The sequence below is a fragment of the Lactuca serriola genome, chromosome 8 (assembly GCF_051521515.1).
Source record: "Lactuca serriola cultivar US96UC23 chromosome 8, Lser_US96UC23_V15, whole genome shotgun sequence".
NCBI classification, from domain to species: domain Eukaryota; kingdom Viridiplantae; phylum Streptophyta; class Magnoliopsida; order Asterales; family Asteraceae; genus Lactuca; species Lactuca serriola.
The window spans coordinates 197,128,848-197,136,367 of record NC_136415.1 but is presented as its reverse complement, the minus strand read 5'-3'; the positions used below and the strand labels follow the sequence as shown (position 1 = coordinate 197,136,367).

General features: G+C 30.1%; 1 pseudogene; it reads left to right on the top strand.

Annotated features, from left to right (window-relative positions):
* The first annotated feature begins 1,746 nt into the window (after positions 1 to 1,746).
* Positions 1,747 to 3,062, top strand: LOC145069226 (lysM domain-containing GPI-anchored protein 2 pseudogene; annotated as a pseudogene).
* Positions 3,063 to 7,520: the final 4,458 nt, after the last annotated feature.

The window sequence follows — 7,520 nt, the reverse complement described above, 5'->3', positions numbered from 1 at the left end:
TATGTTGACGTATCAAAATTGATTTTTTTCCACAAAAAACACTGAGTTTTCACTTTTTTTCGATTTTAACACTAAGTTTAATTTTTTATTTCAATTTTAACACTATGTCTTTTTGTTCCAATCGAAAATCATTTATCAAATTTTGTTCAAATTTGTCTATTTTCCATTTGAAACCGTATAAATATATTTTTATTACATTTTAAACCGTAGAAACATATTTTTTTTCGTTTAAAAACCACATTTTATTTAAATACAAGGTGTTTTTTTCTTACATTCAAAGCATTAGTTATATAATGAGAATCAAACTAACCATAAGCTTCTAATAAGATATAAAAATTTGATGGGTTGCAAACTTGATATCTGAGTTTTGATCGACTACACGCCTCCACACCTCCATACACATTTTAAAGTTACATATTTAATATAAAATACAATTTTTATATAACTAATACATATTTATATATAAAAATATGGTTTGACTGTAAAAAAATGTATTTATACAAAACTATGGTTTTTAAATGAAAAATTAACATATTTATACGGTTTAAATGTATTAAAAAAAATATTTATACGATTTAAATGTATTAAAAAAATATTTATACGGTTCCAAATAGAAAATTGTCAACATTGAACAAAATTGGAAAAAATGATGTCCGATTTGGAACAAAAAAACATAATGTCAAAGTTGAAAGAAAAAATTAAACTTATTGTCAAAATCGAAAAAAAAAAATAAAAACTTAGTGTTTTTTGTGAGAAAAAATTCAATTTTGACACATCAGCATATAATGTCAGCATGTCACGTCATCAAAACTGACACGTAATCATGCCACGTCAGCATATAACCTGGTTAACCGGTCAAGTGGTCAGAATTGTAACAAATTGAAAAACACAGTGTGAAAATTGACACAAGAAAAAAACACAGTGTCAAAATCAAATTTCTGTATAAAAAAATGTTTTTTTGTGCCATTTACGCATAACAAATCAGTAAAAAGGCATGTCAACTACAAAACATAAATCTTTATTTTCATTATATATTAACAAAAATATTTTAAAAAAAGGTTTTTATATAGAAAAAGGTTTTTTTTATGTGAAAACATGATTTTTTTTTGGTATAAATATGATTTTATACAATAAATATATATATATATATATATATATATATATATATATATATATATATATATATTCAAAGCAAAATTTTGAAAAAAAAAGAATGTAAAACAACTAAATTTAAAATGAATTCGTAACAAAAATTTGAAATCTAACAAAAAAAATATAAATTTTGAACCAAATTTGTAAGAAAATTTAAAATATAAGTCAAATATGTAAATTTTAAAAATGAGATAACATGTTGACCGTATAAAATGATTAAAATAAATATAATTACGTGTGTGTAAACTTAATTAAATAAAAAATATATACAAAGACTAAATGGATTATAAACCCAAAATATAAAAACTTTATAATGTTTACACAATTGTATGGTAAAAAACTCAAACCGAAAGATTACCGATAAACCTGTTAAAATAAACAAATAATAAAGTAGTTAACTTGTATTTTTCGGATTAATTCTAATATTTTTCTAAATATATTTTTTTAATTATTTGAATTTGTCCATCTTAGCCGTTATATTTTTTGAAAAAACAAAATAAAATAATTAAAGGTTTAATGAGGAACAATTAAAAGGGCAAAATTCAAATAGTCTTCAAAAGTCTATTTCTTGCAAGCACAAAATTTATTACAGACATATGGTCTTCTCCTTCCCTCACAACTTTCCTTCCGCCATTTATATACCCTCCAAAAATTCCAAAATCCAAATAGCGCCTTCTGTTACAAGCACAAAATTTCTTATAACTTTACAGAAAGAGAAAACATGGTGTTTTCCAACATCATTTTCTTCCCCATCTTGTTTTTACTCTGTTCCATCTTCTCCATTCATTCAACTGCACAAACACAAACTCTTGGTTTCCGATGCACAAACACCACCACCTGCAACTCACTCGTCGACTACAGACTCCCAAACACCACCTCCATCTCTTCCATCCTCAAACTCTTCGGAGTCAAAAACCTCCGCTCTTTCCTCGCCGCAAACAACCTCCCAATCACCACCCCACAAACCCAAACATTCCCCGCCTCCCAAATCCTCAAAATCCCCTTCCCCTGCTTCTGCCGTAACGGCGTCGGAATCTCCGACCACCGGCCGATATACACCGTGCTTCCCGAAGACGGTCTTGACCATATCGCCGCCGATGTTTTTTCTAACATCGTGACGTACCCGCAGATCCAGTCTGTTAATAATATATCTGATCCGAATAATATATTGGATGGTCAGAAGCTGTGGATTCCATTGCCGTGTAGCTGCGATGAGGTTGATGGGGAGACGGTGGTGCATTATGGATACATGGTGGCCGTCGGCAACACGGCGAGTGAGATTGCGTTACAGTTTAATACGACGGAGAGCACGTTGTTGTATTTGAATGGGATGAATAGTTCTCTAGACTTGATAGATGATACTATTATTGACGTTCCTCTTATGCCTTGTTCCCGAGTTTTTTTTTAAATTCATTAAAGGAAAAGGATGGAAAATTTTGATAGAAAGAAAGGGAGGTGAAGGAAAATATAATTTTTTTTCTTAAATTCATTAAAGGAAAAGGATGGAAAATTTTGACAGAAAGAAAGGGAGGTGAAGGAAAATATTAATTATTCCGTGTTCCCGAGTTCGGAGGAAATGAAAGGAAATGAAAAGAAAATTTTATGTTTTGTGTTCCCGAGTTAGGAGGAAAAAGAAAATAAAACTTCAAATTTTCCTTCCCCTCACTTTCTTCCCAAATCCGTCCAATTTGAGAGGAAAATTTGGAAGGAAAATATGGCTCCAAAATTCTTCTTCTCCCTCACTTTCCTTCTATTAATGAAACTCGGGAACACAGTTTTCCTTCGTCACCCCTCACTTTCCCTCCGTATCCTCTCATTTCTCTCCTTAAGTAGAACTCGAGAACAAGGCGTTAAAGGTAGTATATTCAGCATTCCTTTGTTTTTTTTCCCTTTTATTACGTGGGTCAGTGTTTGAGCATCATATATGGTGTTTGGATATAAAAATAAATAAATAAATAAATAAAATAATAAATATTGTTTATCTTTACTTATAAGTTAAAATTAAATGCATGGATGGATAGAAAACACTAAAAATCAATTTATTACGGTGGAAATAAGCTAAGACCATCTCCAATGCATTGAACTTATATGAGTTCAATGGATTGCCACATATACATTCCACTCATTATACAACTTTATCCATTAAACTCTACACTCCATTGAACTCTATACAATTTAATGGACTGTCACATTATTTATCATTTTCTTTTTTTTTATTATTTTTAAAAAATTAATTAACATGAAATTAAAAATTAAAAACTACAATTAAAATTAACATTAATTAAAAAATTAAAATAAAAATAATTTATATATATATATATATATATGTGTGTGTGTGTGTGTGTGTGAGAGAGAGAGAGAGAGAGGGGAGAGAATATAGAGTTCAACTCCCCATTCCATTGAATCCTAGTCACTTTTTCACAATGGAGATTTTGAGTTTAATGAGATTAAACCCTCAACTCCCATTGGAGATGGCCTAAATAAGTTAATTTAAAAAAAAACATTTCCCACTTACTTATAGTTTATTGTTTATTATTAATTCAAACATTTTGCAAAAAATGTTTTCTTTCACACCCTCCGGTCTAATAACCATATTTGATACCCCTAGTTTGATTATATATATATATATATATATATATATATATATATATATATATATATATATATATATATATATATATATATATATATATATATATATATATATATAAAGGGAGTTTCAATATAAAAATGTTTAACTTTGAGAAGATTATTCGTGAGTGATGTTTATGGAATATTTATTTAACGTCATTTTTAAAACATAATAAACATTAAATTCGTAAATTCATATATGAATATTTTTTTTGCATAATTTTCATACATTTTCTCAAATGTTACATCATTTATAGAAAAAAAATTAAAAAAAAATTATCCAGATAACATTTTATTTATACATCTAATATCAATATTTTTGTTATTTATAACAGTTTGCACATCTATGGTACAAATTACAAAATAACTCTTCTGACTACCCTTTAATCGTCCCAAATGGTACTTACACTCTTACGGCTAACAATTGTGTCCAATGCGAATGCAATGCTGCAAATAGTAGGATGTAAGTGAACACATCAAACTCAATTTATTTATTTATTTATTATATATTTTAAAATTAATATAATCATTTTTATGGGTTTTTTTAGATTAGAATGCAAGCCATCAACGATTATTTTGCCACAAGGGCAAACTTGTCCTTCCATGCAATGTGTGGGGAGCGATTTTAATTTGGGGGCCACCACTTTTGATTCTAATTGTAACCATTCAAGATGTTCGTATGCCGGTTACACAAATCGCACCATTTTTACTACGGTTACTCACGAGTCTACATGTCCAAGTAGTCCATCAGGTAAATTGTCTTAATATATACAGTCGGTTAAAACTTAAAAGATAAATCACAAACTGTAAATAGACAAATAAGTAGCAGCATTCACTTTAATCCTAATTTGGTCCCCAACCTTTGAAAATTGTTAGTAAAAGCCTTCAACTTTCAGAATCTATACAAAATACCATTCAACTTTGTCAAAATGTTACATGTTTTTTGGTCATAATTTTTTTTAAGCATAGTCGTTTTGGTAAAAAAAAATACCGTTTAACTTTGTTTGCATGATAAAGCAACATAACTTTCGTTAAATTATCTATTTTGGCATCTTACTTGCAATTTGTCGTATTACAATAACCAATTACAGACTTATAAACAGTGGCGGATGCAGACTGTTTTAGTAGGGGTGTCCCTCGTACTTCAAGCGGGTGCACCTAATATAGAAAAACCAAAAAAAAAAAAAAAAAAAAAAATTTACACTGCGTGCCGGAAATTGAGCAGTGGCCCGGGACCCCAAAGACCCTTAATAGGTCCGCCATTGCTTATAAAAACTCTAACCAGTTATAGCAGTGTCATCAAAGTAGGAAACAATTTTCATTGCTAAGATTAGTAGGTTTTTCAAACTATTTTTCATAATAAAAAATAATATTAAAGTATAATACTATAACTGAGTATAATTTTTCTAATACAATGTATTATTAAGAAAAATAGTTTTTGAAAGTTCAATATTTTAAGAGAAAAATAAATAAAATGTTGAGTTTCTTAACGTATTTTAAAGATAAATTTGTCTTCTATGTCGTTTAAACAGGCGGAAATAACATCCCTATGGGAAATGGTTCAAAACGTTTAAGATCGAGCTTTGTTGGAGCATTATTGATCGTTATTCATCTTCTCAAGTGATATATATATATATATATATATATATATATAAAAGTTTGTGATCGATGTAGTTAGTATCCATGAAAATAGTATAATTATGATTTTTTATTTTCTTGTTTCAGTTTTCATGGAATATTATTTATGAGAGGGAAGATGTTAGTTAATATTTAGTGGTTGATTGTTTTGAATTTGTATTTGTAAAAAATTTGTTTAATAATGTCGGTTTTGTTCTTGACAGTTTTTTAACAACTTAATGATTAAATATAAACCACAACTAGTAAGAGGCTATCAAATAATTACAAAACGTTCAAAAATGTTGTTCTTGATAATTAATTGGGCTATATGCATGAGAATATGTATACTTGTGTTTTTTTATCTTTAAAACTCTAACAAATACTGTAATAACTTGTCCTAAAGAGATTCAAATTTATTTTGTTAATGTATGTGTATACCTTGTACTCATGTATTACGTAGTAGAAAATCATCCATCGCTGCCACTTCTACCTTACCATTCTCAAAGAAAATATGTTCTCTCTAAAATCTCTCTTGGATCATTGGTCACAAACACCAACGTTTATCTCTCTAAATTTCTCATCTCAATTCTTTCAATTCATTTTTCTTATGTTTTTTTCGCTATATTCTTTTCTTGTCTTCTATTTTTCCTCTACATCACCTCCCTATGGTTTCCCCTCTCACTGAATTCATTGTCGTTCCATCCGCTAGCCACCTCCTCAAATCATTCAGTTGTCTTCTCAACTCCTCTTCCTTTCTAAGAGTACAACTACCCTTCTTGATTACAAGCACATAAATGCTTCACATAAAGACTTTCAAGTTCAAAAGTTTGAAGACCACCAAAATTGTCACGATACAGATTATATTGTTTGATGATCTATGCATCCGTTTCAATGTCCGTCTTCCTCCCGCTCCAACTTTAGGGGTTATTAGCTTAACATTTATGTTGTTTATATTTAGTTGTAATCAATCCCTTGATTGTTGGGATATTAGTTATACTCAAGGGTATTTAAACCATGATCACATTAATAAAATAGCAAACGATTATACTTTCATTTATGTTAGTTTTTTGTCCCACATCTTATAGGAAATATGTCAATATAAAGATACCACTAAGCTGAAGATGTTTAGTTGGAGTACTAGTCCAAATCTCTGAATAAACAAACATATATAAATGAAGATAGTACAAAGCATTTCCGGACACCCAAAGGAGTTACTTGGGCGATGTAGCTCATGAAAATTGTTACAGTGCTTGTGTAAGTTGAACGAACAAAATCTTAGCATAAATTGTTCATACATTCACAAAACTTTCTATTTTATGAACTTAACATCTTACATACTCATAGTAAATGATGTTACAAACCTTGAACAAATACTATAATTCTTATTTTAATTTTCTCCATACTTATAAACTTTTCACTATGCTTGGACAATGTTCTTCACTGATATTCATGTTTTACACTTTATACCCAAAGAGTGTTCCAATCATTTTCTTGTTTGTCCCAACTTTACACACACTAACAACCTACCTGGTTACAATGTTTATTTATGGGATAATGTCATTGTAACACAATGAACTTTTGTGATTTGTCCGACTTGACCAATTATGTTTTTTTCTTGCTCATAAGGTCATCTAACTTTTACTTTACATGTCAATTTGGTCATTATCGTTAGTTTTTAACTATTCCTCCGTTAACTAGTTATCAAAATTACACGAATGGCCCCTATGATTTAAATTTCTTTCGTAATTGGTCGTTATCAGCCATGTTTTAAATCACTCGACTAAAACTACCACAATCCTGAAACTCTAGAGACCAAAGTGTAACATTAGGGCTTTTAAGATCCCGTTTCTTTTGTTTGATCGGGTATACAACGGATGAACGAAAGCAGTGGCAAGTCGATCGGAAGGAACACGAAGCAGTCGTTGAGGCAAAAACGAAATCGAAGGAGAATCTGATTTGGGGTTTCGACGGTGGTTGGCGATTCGCGAGGGGAATGAAAGAAAGGCTCACAGGCGGCTAATCCCGTAGGTCATGGGTCGATTGATAGCAACGAGGGAGATCGTCTCCGGGTTTTACGAGCCTACGCAACGAAGTGAAAGGAGCAGCGGGGTTGCGCTCTT